The 15,798-nt window shown below is 43.1% G+C and overlaps 1 pseudogene; it reads right to left on the bottom strand.

The window, feature by feature from the left end:
- Nucleotides 1-756: 756 nt before the first annotated feature.
- LOC142439523 (adenosine receptor A2b pseudogene) lies at nucleotides 757-3,094 on the bottom strand (annotated as a pseudogene).
- Nucleotides 3,095-15,798: the final 12,704 nt, after the last annotated feature.

Raw genomic sequence — 15,798 nt, 5'->3', positions numbered from 1 at the left:
CCACTCGCACCAGAGTATGAAGGGATCATGTTTCCTGAATCCCCTGTGTTTCCAGTTCCTGTCTCAACCAGTGGACATCCTCTGGTCTAGCCGGATTTGTAAGGTAGAATTGGGATCATGATAGTGGGGGGAGGAAGCATTTAAGAATTAGAGGGAAGTTGCATGGTTCATCATTGCTACCCTGCGCCCTGACTGGCTCGTCTCCTCCCCAAGACCCTTCTGTAAGGTGATGTCTAGTTTTCTACGTGGAAAGATGGGAGCTCCGTTATTTTCTGAAGCTACTCTACCAAAGAACTGATGAGAATAGCATTTCTCTAACCCAGGAATTTCTTGATTGAAATAATATACTTTAATTTTCCTGATTGGCTTTTTAGGAACAGTATACATTTATTTTTTCATTGCCTCTAAGTCAAAAAGATTTGCATTAGTGGTGCGCAGTTTTCAGAATGGCGTCAGTTACTTCCTACTATGAAAGCAGGCGCTTTATAAAATCCGTTTTAGACTCATTCACATGTAAGCATCGTCCACCTGGTAAGAGCTGCCAAATAGAGCTGTAAATGCCACCAGATAAATTTGCCAACACTTGGAGTCTGCTAGTAACATGTGTGTATTACCTAGCTGTGTGTTAACTTCAGGGGAGTCCTGAAAAGAGTCACCCCGTGTGCTTGTGAGGTACAGCTCGAGAATCACATCGAGAATCAGCTGGTCATGTCACGCTCCTGTTGAATGTGAATTTCTGTTGCCTTCTTGAAGAGGCTAGAGCTGAAGGCATGGGCTGACATCCAGAGCAAACTGTGCCCCCGTGCAGCCATTCCCACTCTTGAGGATGTCTGTCTGTCAGAGAAGACACTGGGAACTGATTTTGTGATGAGTATAATGGAGCTCTCCACTCTGGTAGGCATAGACAGTGGATTGCTGACTGGGTTGGCATGTGATAGGAGCATGACCACTGTGGCAGTTACACGGCCTGGTGTCAGTTTAGGACTCGAGAGGATTCAGAGTGAAGGCGTAGAGTTTAGTCTGTCAATCGGGTCATAGCCAATGAGGCCTCTGTGTGGGCATGGCCTTCTCCTGAGAATTCTGGGAACTCCTGTATTTTCCTCCTTCAAGACGGGAGACATGCTTCTCTCTCTTGGCTCACTCCCCTAGAAACACTCTACTGACAAGAAACATGGAACTATGTTGATAGATCCTGTGCCCCTGGGAACTGGAGAAGCCACATGGAGACCTCTGCTAGTGCTGAGATGCTTACAACGCCACTGGATCCAAAGACTTCCTACTCACTGGCCTGGGATCATCCTACATTCTGTGTCATTGTATGTGTTTCATGAGTGTGAAGAGGACTTTATAGATTGGTATAGGACATATAGGCTAATATCAGACTCATGGGCTGGGACTGGACTGGGTTGGGAAGCTTTCTTAATGTTCAGTGATCCTTTATATCAAACTCTCTCTTATCTGCATTGGAGTGTCTCTGAATTTGTTTCTCTAGGCTACCCTGACTGACACAGCCACAGTCATTGCCCACTTGGGCTTATCCTTCGCAATAGCTAGTTGAAAAGAGTTGATAACACGTACCCAATACAGAGCAAAACTTCCAGCAAATTTTTCCCAGGGGCTTGGCTCCTCTGATCTATCTTTGATGGGTGGTTCTGGAGGGGCCCTTTAGCTCAGCCCTGAAGCTGCTTGCAGGTGACCATGATGATCTTGTTGTGGCTCAGCAGCAATATGAGCAGTGGGTAAAACAGAGCCAGAGAAAGTGAAATAGACCAGGTAGCTCTTGGGGACCACATTCTCAAGGAGACACTTCATGAGACAGCGGCTTTCATTCATGCATCCAGCACAGGGCTCTCTGCAGTTGCTGGCGGCACTGTCTTTGCTCTTCCATCCCAAGTGCAGAGTCAGTCCAATGCCAAAGTCAAGGACCCAGAGGACAGCAGTGATCCCTCTCTCATGGATCCCTGTGGCCAGACTCATACCTGAGTTAGGGACACAGACAAGGTACCTGTGGGGGTTACAGCCAGCTTTTTTTGACCATGCGCACTCAGCAGGCAAGGAAGAGGCAGCTGTGAAAGTCGGTACAGCAGCGCCCAAGCTGAGGGTGATGGCCAAGGGATGGTGAACAGCCCCACGGCCACGTTGATTGCCACCAAGGACACCACAAAGTAGCTTGTGGGTATTTTCACAGAGCTCCACATGCCCATCACAGCATACACCAGCATATCACTCACCACCGATAGTGCGGCAATGGCCGGATCCAGCTCTGCATACAGAGCGTCTTGTCCCGTGTCACCTGCCGAGGCCGTGCCAGGTGCAGGGAAGCTGCATGGGCCCTGCAGGGTCTGGCCTGAGACCCAGACTGTGTGTCCTGAAAAAAAACAACACTTTTAGATGGTAGCTACAGAGCTGCAGGGCGGAACCAGTCCAGTGGCCAAAGCCTATGTGTATTACAATTAAGCAATGGTACATCCTGGTTCAGTTCAGTGACTCTGTATTCATTCTTAGTGTACGTCCAATTTGTTCAAAACAAACATCCACATTTATGTGTTATGGAATAGTGGTCTCAAGATCGAAATCTCAAACTCTCTGCCATCTAATATATTCTGACTCAGTGACCCATGGGACTGCGTACAACTGCCCTCAGTGGGTCTCCGAGATGGTAAGTCCTTCTGGAAACATAAACCCAATCTTTCTTGGGGTTCATTTAATTACAACCTATTATGTTATTTTTACCCCTTCATAGGTATTTATTTTCATTGTGGGAAATGTATAGATGTAACAATACATTTGTCATTTCAACATTCTGCACATGAACAATTCAGTGACAAAAGTTTAGTGTCCAAGCAGCTCCCTCGCTGCTATCTATTGAAAGTCAGCCCTCGACACAAGGGTTTGTTAAAAAAAAAAAAAAGTTTAGTGTTCATCATTCTCAAATTTTCCACCATCATTATATGTTTTCTACACCATGATTTTTCTTTCCAAGCTACTGTTTTTAGACGCCTGCTTTATCATTTATCTTACCATTCTCCTGCTGTGAAACAGTTTCTTTTCTTTTTTTTCTGATTTGAGTAACCTTCGACTTCCTGCTGATCATGTGACTATGGACACTTGACTTCATCCTTTTGCGTCTCAGCTTCCTGATCTGTTAGGTGGAGCTGTTATTGTCATTCTGGGTCCTGGTCAGTCGCTACCACCTCTTGCGGGCCTAACCTAGAGCGGGATGAACACTGCCAGACCTGTGCCATCCTCACATGGGTACTCTGCTTGCAGCTATTGTTACAACCACAGTGTCCAAACATCTCTTTGAAGATCTTCCTGGCTGGCACAGGCCCTCTACTTTATCATGCATGAAATTCTTCTACTTTCTCCTCCGAGGACTAGCTCCTCCTGATGACATAACCAAAGTATGAGAAATTAAATCTTGCCATCTTATTTCTAAGAAGCATTCGGGCTTTATTTCTTCCAAGACACATTTGTTTGTTCTTCTGACCAGTCTACAGTATACTCCATATTCTTTGCAATCGGCATAATTCAAAGGCATCAATTCTTCCTTGGTCTTCCTTATTCATTACACAGCATTTGAATGCATATGCGGTGGTTGACAATACTATGTTTGGTCAGGTGCATTTAGTTCTTGGAGTGGTTTTTAATATTTTCAAGAGGTCTTTTGCAATAGATTTGATCAATACAATATGTTCTTTAATTTCTTGATTGTTGCTTCCATAGATGTTGATTATGGATCCAAGTAAAATGCAATCCTCAACAACAGTCTGCCCTTGTCCCCAGCCACCCTGTGGCAGTTGCACAATCTCCTGTCAACTTGGGAAGGGTGGAGTCTAGCCTGCCAATCAGATCACAGCTTGATGACCTCATTTGGAGGCATGAAGGAGATAAATAGCTTCCTGGGCGCCAGATATACTCTCTCCTTGCAAGATACTCCGGTTGACAAGACACATGGAGCTGTGGTGGTGGCAGCCAGAGCCCTGGAGCTAGAGGAGCCACGCGGAGACCCACGCCAGCGCTGAGATGCTTCTACCGCCACTGGATTCACAAGACTTTCCACCCACTGGCCTGTGACTTTTCTGCACTCAGTGACCTTGCATGTGTTGCGTGAGTCTGAAAAACAATTTTCAGACTGGTAACGGACATATGGGCTAATATTGAATTTATGGATTTGATCTGGACTGGGCTGGGATGTTTTCATAATATACAATTACTTTTTTATATAAAGCCCCTTCTTAGACACTTATGAGTGTCTGAGTTTAACACACCCCCTTAGCATGATGTTGGTTACAGAAGCAGTTGTGAGGATTTTGTTTCCTTAGGTTGAGGTGTAATCCACACAGAAGACTGTAGTCTTTGATTTCCATCAGCACGTGTTTCAAGTTCATCTTCTTTGTTGCCAAATACTGTTGGCAGGTGCTGTGTGTTCAGTTCTGACTCAAAGCAACCTACTGTTTAATAGAAGGAAACACTGTCTGGTGCTTGAGTATTTGTGCAATATTTAGCAAACTAAGTTGTACCATTTGCCTATCACAGCTTGTTAATGAGTCATCCTTCAATCCTGAAGGCACACTTTTCATATATCCAGTTTCTCAAGTTCTTTGCTCAGCATGCAGGTTGAATACATGTGATAAGACCTGACGCACACCTGTCCTGATTATAAGTCATGCAGTATTTCTTTGTTCTAGTTGAATGCCTGGTGCTCTAGGTACAGGTTCTGCATGAGCACAATTAAGTGTTTCAGAATTCTCATATTTTGTAATATTACACATAGTATAATATGATCCACATGCTATAATGCTTTGGCATCATCAATAAAATACAAGATCCATCTGCCATCAACAACGGTATCCTTCATTCTTTGTCCTCTTTGACTCTAGCTTGCATTTTTGGCAATTCCTCTTTTTTTTAAGTCACTTTATTGGGGGCTTTTATAGCTCATATAACATCCCATACATCAATTGTATCAAGCATATTTGTACATATGTTGCCATCTTCATTCTCTAAACATCTACTCTCTTTTTGAGCCCTTGGTATCAGCTCCTCTTTTTTCCCTCCCTCCCACCTTCGACAGTTTCGTCTTGATGCACTGCTGCAGCTGCTTTTGAACTATCTTCAGCAAAAATTTACTTGCGTGTGATATTAATGATATTGATGGATAATTTAGGCATTATTATCACTGCTCTTTGGAATGAGCACAAATATGGTTTTTTCCAGCTGTTGTCTAGGTAGCTGCCTTGGAAACTTCTTGAACTAGAAATAGAGGTGAGTACTTCCAGCATCGCATCCATTTGCTGGAACATCTCAGATGGTACTCTGTCAGTTCCTGGAGCCTTGTTTTTCACCAGTATTTTCAATACAGCCTGCCCATCTTCCTTCAATACCATAGGCTCTTGATCATATACCACCTCCTAAAGTGGTTGATCATTCACCAATTCTTTTTCACACACTAGTTCTCTGTATTCCTTCCATCTTCTTTTAGGTTTCTGTGTCATTCTATATTTTCCCCATGAAACCCTTTAATGCTGAAACTGGAGGCTAGAATTTGCCCCCTTCAGTTCTTTCAGTTTTAGAAATACTGAGGGAGCAGTTTCCTCTTGGTTCTCTAACTTCAAGTCATTGCACATTTCATTCGAATGCTTTCCTCTGTCTCCCCTACCTGCATTTGAAATCTTGTGTTCAGCTCGTTTAAGTTCAAAAACAACATCCACCATTCATTTTTTCCAGCATCTGTAATTCTGTGGTGGATTGTGTAGATGCTGGAAGCCGTGTCACTGTTTTTTCAAATGCTCAAAGAATGAGTCATGGTTGACAAATTTCATTAGAGCTTCCACACTAAGACAGACCGGGAAGAAGGGCCAGGTGCTACTTCTGAAAACATTAGTCAATGAAACCCTTATCAGTAGCAGCGGTCACGAATCAAATTGACTACGTCTGTGGGCAGAGACATGAAAAGCTTAGTATCGGTGGTCAGAACTGTGCCAGGGGCCACCTGGGAAGCAGACCATCAATGGCAAAGTTCGCGTGAAAGCTGAAGGAAATGAAAACAAACCCATAAGAATTTAAATACAATGAGTGTGTTTCATCTTAATTTAGAGACCATCTCAAGCGTAGATTTTCTGCCTTGAACACGAATGCTGAGCTGTGTGGTGACACATGGATATCGTGCGTGCAGGAAGAAAGCGAAAGACCATTACAAAGATGGAAAAGCTGGAGTTTCTGTCCTACCCACTGCCATTGAGTCAATTCCAACTCATAATGATCTTATGTGATAGAACTGCTCCTTAGGTTTCCTGAGAATGTAAAGCTTTAGGAAAATAGGCTCATTTTTTCCTATGAAGCAGCTGATGGATTTGAACTGCTGACTTTGAAGTTAGCAGCCCAACTTTTAAACCACTGTGCCCCTCAGGCTCTTGAAGTGAGTGTTAGGAAGCAATAAATACACATTACAAATGGAATAACAATTAAAAATAGAGGTGATGTAAAAGCTATATATTGTGAATGAGTCACTATTAGTGGGGTTCAGAAAAACATGGGAATAGATTACAAATAAGACCGGAGTAGATAAGCAAGGTAGTCTGGTTACACATAATTTATTCAGGTGGAGGAAGTCCTGTAGTGGGGAGAAGAGTCCAGCATTTGGGACTGGAGAATGGGGATCTCAGTCCTGCTGTGTACCACGCTATGGGGTCCATGTGTAGATTGGGTACAGTAATATTGAATTACTGGTAGTGCCGATTACATGAGATATCAGAACTACAAGTACTCCACCCAATGGTCACTAGCGTATGGTGGTTCACACCCATGTTTTCTCAAGAGCCCTGGGATACGGATATCACCTTCTTAATAGCTTCGTCTGATCTGAGTCGTCAGGAGGAAAGATTAGAGGACATGGTGAGAAACCAGTCACGCTTGCAGAGAGGTGAAATGCTCTGCTTCTCATGACGAAGGAGATGCTGGATTATTGCATATGTGAATTAGCACTGTCTTTGTTTCATGTGTTAGAATTAAAATTTCTATTGTCCCCCATAATTGCCAAGCAGGTCCATTTCTAGTACCAAACAGGACCCAACCGAAAACCATAGCCACCAAGGGGATTTTGTTTTGCAGCAAGCTGTGCACAGAGTCAAACGGCCCCATCGGTCTCTCAGTTTGTAACTCTCTGTGGAAGCAGCCAAAGGCACCTCTCTCCTGCAGAGCATCTGGTGAATCCCAACTGCCGATCTTCTGGTTAGCAGCCCAGTGCTTAGCACACTGAACCACTAGGGTTCCTCTACAAGCTGGAAAGAAGATGCAAATTTAGAATGAAATGAAAAGCTACATGTGCTTATGCGTGCATGTAAAATAATGTGTATTTGTGCACTGTGTGTGTGTGTGTGTGTGTGTGTAGAGGCAACAGAGTGCTAGAGTGTGGTGTGTGGGCTCTGGGGGCAGACTGCTTTGCTTTTAGCTTAGCTGAATTACCTAGGGTAAGTTCTTTAACCTCTCTTTGCCCCAATTTTGGCATCTATAAAATAAAAGTAGTAATTGTATATATGTCATAAGGTGGTTGTGGTGCTGGAGAAGAATACTGAAAATACCGTGGTCTGCTAAAGGGAAAACTGCCTCTGTGTTGGAAGAAGCACAGCCACAGTGCTCCTTAGAGGCGAGGATGGGGCGACTTCTTCTGACATACTTGGGCGTGTTGTTGGGAGCGACCAGTCCCTGGAGAAGGATGTTGTGTATGGTTCAGCAGAGGGGCCGCGAGGGAGGGGAGAGCCCTGGAGGAGATGGACTTACACAGTGGCTGCAGCTGGGCTCAAACCAGAGAAACATCGTGAGGACGCGCAGGATCAAGCAGTGTCTCGGTCCCTTGTGCCCGTGGTCAATATGGGTCTGAGGTGACTTAATGGCACCCAACAACAGCAAGGTGGTTGAGGATGTGGCATGAGTTAACACTGTGAAAGCCTGCTGTGGTAACAGTGAATTCTAGGTCTTACTTTCTCACTGTTTGCACGCTTCATATGTCTCCCAAGGCAAACTTCTTTTATAAGAGCTAGAAAACCACTAAACATCGATTATATTTTATTTCCATGATCATTTATTTCTCTAAAACTTACATATATTTCAACGGGAGGGGAGAAAAGCCTCCGTAGCTGCATGGGAGCGATTCTGGGAGCGATCGTTTCGGCAAGGGCAGCTTTGCAGACCTGCTTTGATAGCCACTTGATCCAGTGTCAAATGAGTGATCGATTGAGGTGGGCAGTTCATGTGCTAGCATTTTATTTGGGATGTGGAGATGGGACTGACTTTGCTGACCTGACTTCTATCTATGAGAACTTGGAGAGTCTGGCAAAGCAAAGAAAGGATCCGCAGATTCCTTGGATGATACATTTACTTTTCATCTAGAAATACTGGTACTTTTAACGATGTAGAGTCATTCCAACTTTTTATAAAGTATCCATCCATTTATTCCTGGATCAACAAAAGCTGATGAGATTGGCCTAAGCTTAGACTCAAAAGACAAAAAGCAAAAGAACATACCTGGATATGCTTACGTGTATGAAATGACTAGAGTCCTTCTAACTTGCGCCAATCTCAGAGATGGTAAAATGTGGTATTAAAGCTGTGATATTCATGATATTGTTCGGTAATTTAGGCAATTTGGATCACCTTTCTTTGGAATGAGCACAGTAGATCCTTTCCAGTTGGTTGGCTAGGTAGCAGCCTGTGGTAGTTCTATAATTTTGTGTCAACTTGAAGATATAAAAGTATAAGGGTGGAATCTAGACTGTCAATCAGGTCACAGCCTGATGGTACCTCCTTGTGAGCATGGCCTTCTCATAAGGAGGGTCCTGGGCACCTCCCCCCGCCCCTCTCTCGGCTTCACCTTCCTGCTGTCAAGTCAGCTGAGACCTGCACAAGCCCTGTGATGCTTCCACTGCCATTGGATCCACAAGACTTTGCCCCCACCAGCCTGTGGTCTCCCTGCATTCCGCATCATTGCATTTGGCTGCGTGAGTCTGAAGAGGGATTTATGGATTAATATTGGATTTATGGACTAATATTGGACTTATGGACTGGCATCGGATTTATGGACTTAATCTGAACTGGGCTGGGATGTTTGCTTGATATACAATTAGCTTGATATAAATCTCTCTCTTACACATATATAAGTGTCACTGAATTTTTTTCTCTAGTCAACTAGGCCTAACACACTGCCTTGAAAATTTCTGGAGCTAGAACTACAGGTGAGCACTTTCAGGGGTGTATCTATTTGTTGAAACATCTCAGTTGGGACTTGGTCAATTCCTGGATCTTTGCTTCTCACTAATACTTTCAATGCAGCCTGTATTTCTTCCTTTAATTCCACAGGGTCTTGATCATACACTACCTCCTGAAGGGGTTGATCACTGACCAATTCTTTTGGGGTTGGACTGATGTACCTTTGGGTGGGTTCGCTCCACCATCCTTAACCATTCCTGCCACCTAGGGACGCCAGTGGAAATGATGTAGCGGCTTAAATTTATAGGTCTGTTTGAAGCATGGTTTCAAATTAATTTCGGTTTTATCTACACATGAGGTAATGATAATTATTTCTTCCACTTAAAAAAAAGCTGCTCAGACATGGAAAATCGAAGGCATGAGTGTTCTATGCTGTGAAATACAGAGTAGCAACTCATAGCGGAGCTGAGCCTGAGGACCACGGCTCTGAGGGGAGATGGCAGTGCTTATTCATTCCCTGACTTTGGATTCACCTCCCCCAAGACTCGCGGGCTTCCTAGAGAGACCCACCTTGCCACACAGAAAGCCCGTAGCCTGGAATTGCGTGATTACACTGACTTACTATTAAGAACCTTGTTATTCTTCCTTCATTTCACAGCCGAATATCCATAGATAAAGACTCTTCCTTAACATCTTTCAAAGAGCAAGCAACTTCCACCAAGTCTGTTACACTAGAATCACACCATAATGAGATATCTTCCCAACCACGTGTTTAAACGACTCAACTGCTTCTCCCTGATAAGAAACCCCGTTTCTGTACCTCTGTCTTGACTCTCTGGTTCAAAATACTGCTGAGGATCAAGCTCCTGGGAAAGACCTCTCTGATTTATTGAAGATATCTTCACAGTCCCAAATGCCCCCAAATCCTTTTATCAGGGGATTAGAACAATGTCCCATTTGATTACTGCAGGTTTAAGAGTCCCCTTTTCTTTTCTATTATTCAATGCAGCCTCAGACCAGAGAGGACCATTGTGACTGCCTTTAAGCATCAGGACCTGAGGGAGTCTTTCGGAATCTGGAATTAGTTCATGGGGAGACCCATTTTCTCCTTGAGATAAGGCTCTAAGCTAGAGAGAATCAGTTTTCACTGTTATTGCTACCCCCCAAAATGAAAGTTCAACACACAACAGCATTTCCGACCTATTCGCATTGTGTCCATGCTGACTTATACGACCCTATAGTTTATCTAGCTCTTCGTATTTCAGTCTTTTTAAAATCTTGACTTTGACCTGTTTGCTCAAAATATAGATATTAAAGATATTACATATGCAGCCTTTTAAAGCCACTGGGGAATAAATATGGGTTAGCAGTAAAGGAAAAGGACTAGCGTTTCAGAAAACAAAACAAACCAACCTGAGTTTTATAGTAGACATGGTTTTAGAATCTCACGATAAAAGTACCCTGTAGTTTTAGAAGTATGCATCATGGAAAATTAAATTTTCTCATAAAATTATTAATTATTTCAACATGAGAAATTAAGAAGAACAATTCAGTGCAAAAGAAGCCCTCCTTTCTTCTATCTCTCTAGCACAAGCTTTCATATTTTTTTGACAATCAAGATATAAGGAGCTCCCTAAACACACACACACACACACACACACACACACACACACACCCAACACACATACACAATGTTTTCTTTCCCTTCTACACTTTCATGCCACTAATCAAATTTGGTTTTCTTAAATTGTAGCTTTTTTTGTTTGTTTTTTAATGATAGCATTTGGTAGTGTTGGCTATTTGAGCACCCAAAGTAAACAGAAGAGAGAGGTTGGAATCTTAAAAAGGAAAACTTTTCCTTTTTAAGAACTAATGATTAACTTGCTCATAATCAGGTGTTTATGCGTTGTCATTAGTTTATTGTTAGTCGCTGTGATGTCTCATGGCAACTCATGTGTTAGGCAGTAGGACGCTCTATCGATTTCCTGGAGACCGGCAGGTCTTTATTCCAAGGTACCACTGACTGGGTTCTAAGTGCCAATTGATTACAGAGTTGCTTGCACCACTGGGGCTCATCCAGTTTTTGTAACAACTCCTATTTTTGGAGCACCTGCCTTGTACCAGGCCTCGTGCAAAGTTCTGCAAGCAAAAACAGTCTCCAGATGCATCAACACCACAGGGACAGCTTGGTGATGGCCATCTTCCATCACCACAAGACACAAGAAATCAAGATGGAAAATATCTGTATTTTGGGAGAGGGGAACGCCCCTCCAAGTGCTCTCTTTCATTTTAAATGAGAGAAACTCAGTTTAGCAAACATTTAGAGAGTGCAATGTGATTCTGTCAATGGATACGATGTATTCAAGGATAGCTCGGAGACTGATCACTCACATTATTAACTGTTCCTTAGGTAGTCTATAGCAGCCTCAGAAATTTAACAAAAGCCTCCCATGTCATCTCCACTAGCCACTCCATGCGAGAAGGTTTTCTGCTTCCACAAAGAGCTGCACTCTCTGAAGCCCACAGCGGCAGCTCTACTTTGTTGTATAGGGTCACTGTGAATCAGAATTGGCTCAATAGCAGGGAGCTTGGTTTGGTTTAGGATGTCTTCATTGTCATCAATAAACTTATATAATGTTTGGAGAATTTTCCTTTTTGTATTTTGCTAGGCTAGTTATTTCCTTTCCTAATTTGTCAGAATTTAATCAGTGTGGAAAATAACATTTAATACAGCAGCATACACTGTTTACTCAAATTCAGATCTCTGGTTTCTAATTCACTTGATTATGAAATGGCAATAACAGGATTGTTCATTTAAACTTGAACACAGACCTCTTGTACCATCTACACGAGACTATGTTACAATGTGCATGTAACTCCTACATCAAATTTTTATTATTAAGTTGCTTACAGCCACTGCGGAGGAGCCCTGGTGGCACAGTGCTTATGTGCTGGGCAGCTGACCTGAAGGCCAGCAGTTCAAAACCACCAGCTGCTCTGTGGGAGAAAGACTGGCTTGGGACCCCAAGGGTCCCAATGAGTCAGTATCCACTCCACGACAGACAGAGCATTTGGGTTTTGAGTATGGGCCTTAGCAATCTGGAAAGTGATTGTTAGAATTGCCTCCTATTGTCCCTTCATTAACCTTCACAGCTTCAATTGCATAACTTTGTTTTAACTGAAATATTCTTGTTTCCTTCACCGTTGGATCCACACTTCAGCCCTTTCATCCTGAATCTCTGATGAGCTGCGCCTACCCTGGGCTATCCCTGTCATATCACACACACACACACACACACACACACACACACACACACACACACACACACACGTACTGAGCTCCTTTGGGCCATACGAAGAGTGAGAAGCAGGCAGCTCATGGTCCTGTCACAGGCTGCATCTCAGAGAGTTCAAATAAAGGAGATGGGGAGTCTCGAGCTGTAACAGTGGCTTGGGAAATACCAGCCCTCATGGTAGAAATGACGCTCCCCAAGAGGCTCTCTACTCCCATCAATATTCACAGCCCTGGAGACCCAAAGGGGCAGTTCCACTCCGTCCCACAGGGTTGACGGGTCAGCGTGGACCTGATGACAGTGCTTTCCGTGTTCACATGCGGGGCAGCGCTCAGACTGGCACCAACAAGTGTGAGGTTTGAGTCCGTCCAGGGAACACTTCAGACGGCACACTTAGTAATCGCCTTCTAAAGGCTCAGCCATGTAAAAACTGGATGGAATGTCATGAAACAAAATGTGCACGAATTATTGAATGAAAAAACAATTTTCTCTGGAAGCTGTTATTCAAATCACAGTAAGTAGAAAAAAAACCCAACCCAAACATATTCCCCCCTCCAAAAGAAAAATCCAAGAAAACCCTCCCAACTCTATGGAGCAGAGTCCACTCGGACAAAAACGTGGTTGCCATGGGGGGGGATCGTGTGACTACAACAGCTATTTGTTGTTTTTAACTGTTCACCAGAGTTCATGCTTTGTGTTTGACGATGACAAGCTGGGTGAGCGGTAGATTGGACGAGAAGGGTTCAAAGTGACAGGCAACCTCTACTCCATGTGTGGGCCTGAGGGGACCTTGTCTGTTCCCCACGGGGCTCCTGGCATAACTGCTCCCAAGGCATTTCTGCGTGCATGACAGTCAGACCGGAAGGAGGGGAGACAGCTCTGGGTCAGAGTTAACTCTCAGGAAGCTGCTCCGGGGAGTTGTCAGGAAAGTTTTAGCTTTTACTTACAATTTTAATGTTGCTTACAGGTTTAGTGGCTGGTGGTACAAGGAGAAGAGTCTGCCAGGCTTCTTTTTAAATATTTTCCTTCCTCTTTTAAAATCAATCAGACACATTGTTTGTCCCTCTGGGTTTGATAGACATGTTGTAATAGGGTCCTGAACTGCTCACTGTCTCTTTATGTACCTTCTGTCTACAGGCTTGTTCCTATTGTGACCTATATTCATGGAACCACAAACAATGGGTTTAACCATTAACTTTTGAGCCACCTTTAAATGAATTCTTTTATAAGATGAGAGTTACATAGACTTCCACAGGCTGGTTAGAGGAGGAAAAAGGAAAAAGACAAGAGGAGGGTTGGGGTTGTACTAGATTATGGGAGCTGGGTTGATGGTTAGGATGCCCCTAGACTGGGCAGATAATTTCCTTTGACCTGACCATGTCAGATAACAGTGCTTAGCTGACATTCCAATGCCCCTGAAAAACGCAATGCTTTCTAAAGTTGACTTGGTGCAGAATAAAACGAAATTGTGGCACTAGGTTGTATTCCTTCAGCAAAGCCCTGTCTCTACTCACCCCATACTTAGTAGCCATTAAGGCACAATTTATTGTTTGGTGGCTGTTTCAGGGCCCTTCATGGTGGACCTTGAGAAAGTTAAAACTCTACATTTTTTCTCAAAGGATCTATAGCATTAAAGAGATGACTAAACTCTGTCCCTTCAGATTCATAATGTTTCCCCCCCTCTTTTAGCTTTTATTTTAAGCTTAATTTACTCCCAAACCAAGATTCATAATTTTTTATGACTTTCTTATTTTCATCTGAGTGACACCCAGAAGAAATATTCACTTTCCAGGAAGCTAAACGAATTAAGCACTGTCTAGGTAATATTTAATTCATTTTAACCATATTTCATGCAATGCAAAAAAATTCTTCTATTGGAGTAGTGAGATTGAAATTACTTGAATTGTTCATGATATAGCACCAGGGACTCTGGGGCCCATTCGGGATCTTCCATACTTAGAATCTTCTGCTTTGCTGGAGCTTAATTTCCATAGCTGCTTTGAATCACACAAACTCATGCCTCATACCATAGCCTTAAAAAAAACACACAAAACATTGGAAAAGCCTTTTCCTATTCTTCTGGTAGATTAATTATTTCTCAGAATCTGTCTATAGACTGGTTTAACCTACTGGCCACAATTTTGGGGTTAAGAAATAGAAGCATGGTGGGATAGGTTGGTCAGTGACAGATTCAGCATGACCCAGGAGCCTGCAAAAGCCAGGTGCTCTTGCTTCTGATCCTGGCTTTGCTGTGTTGAATGGCTGAGGGGTTGAAACTCAGAGAAAGGCTTACCTGTACAAAGCTGTCCCTATGGAAGAATTGTATCCTGAGTTATCCTTGATGCTGCACTGTAACCTGCTATTTCCCTAATAAACTTCACAATCTTAAGTATTATCTGTGAGTTCTGCTGTGGCCACTACCATGAATTAATGAACCTAACAGAAACATAGAGGAAGGACATGGCTGGTGTCAGAATTTGTAAAACAGCCACCAGGCTCCTTAAAGATTGGAGAAGGGAGGTATAGTCCTATGATCCTTGTAGGAATCTGTGTGGGCTGATGTTGAGGTTGACTCTTCCCCTTTGTAAAATGAAAGGAAGCCAGCTGTTACTAGCATCATATATATGTATATATACATACACATATGTATACATATATATAATATGACTTTATATTTAAAGGATGCAGAAAAAAAGTAGTTTATTCCTAGAAATTTCCTCCACCTGTCTCTCAAGATGCTTGGAATTCCCTGCCTCTTTAAGGAGTCAAAGAACATTCCTCACCAACACCATTTAAAAAGGCCAGGATACAGCACACCGACCCTTTAAGATTCTAGCCTAACGGCAGTATGAAGGCAGCTTTTCACTTCATACAGACTGCTAGTGCTGGCAGACCAGGTTGAAGTACTCTGTACACTATTAATATTATTAAAGGGAATGGGAGACTGAGCCTTTTACATCATTCCTATATACCAACCACAGTTTCCAGAAAGCCAACTGAACCCTCCAAACATCACAACATGCCTGTGTGGTAAATGCTGTTATCACTGTTTTACATACATAGAAACTAGTTCAGAGATGCTCAGCCACTTGCCTACGGCCACATAGCTAGTAATCGACAAAACCACTAATCAGATGGTGTGGTTCTGGGAAGTACACTGAATTGGGAAGAGTGGGGCGTAGAGAAGATGGAAAGGGGAGATTGAAATACAATTTCCTTAGAATTTGGTCTTTGTCTGCAACATGCTCTCTCATTGTCAGAGGTAAGACACGTGAAATCACGTGTGAGAGGCAATCAG

Source organism: Tenrec ecaudatus, chromosome 1, assembly GCF_050624435.1.
Source record: "Tenrec ecaudatus isolate mTenEca1 chromosome 1, mTenEca1.hap1, whole genome shotgun sequence".
Classification (NCBI taxonomy): Eukaryota; Metazoa; Chordata; class Mammalia; order Afrosoricida; family Tenrecidae; genus Tenrec; species Tenrec ecaudatus.
This window is presented reverse-complemented; position numbering and strand designations above follow the sequence as displayed.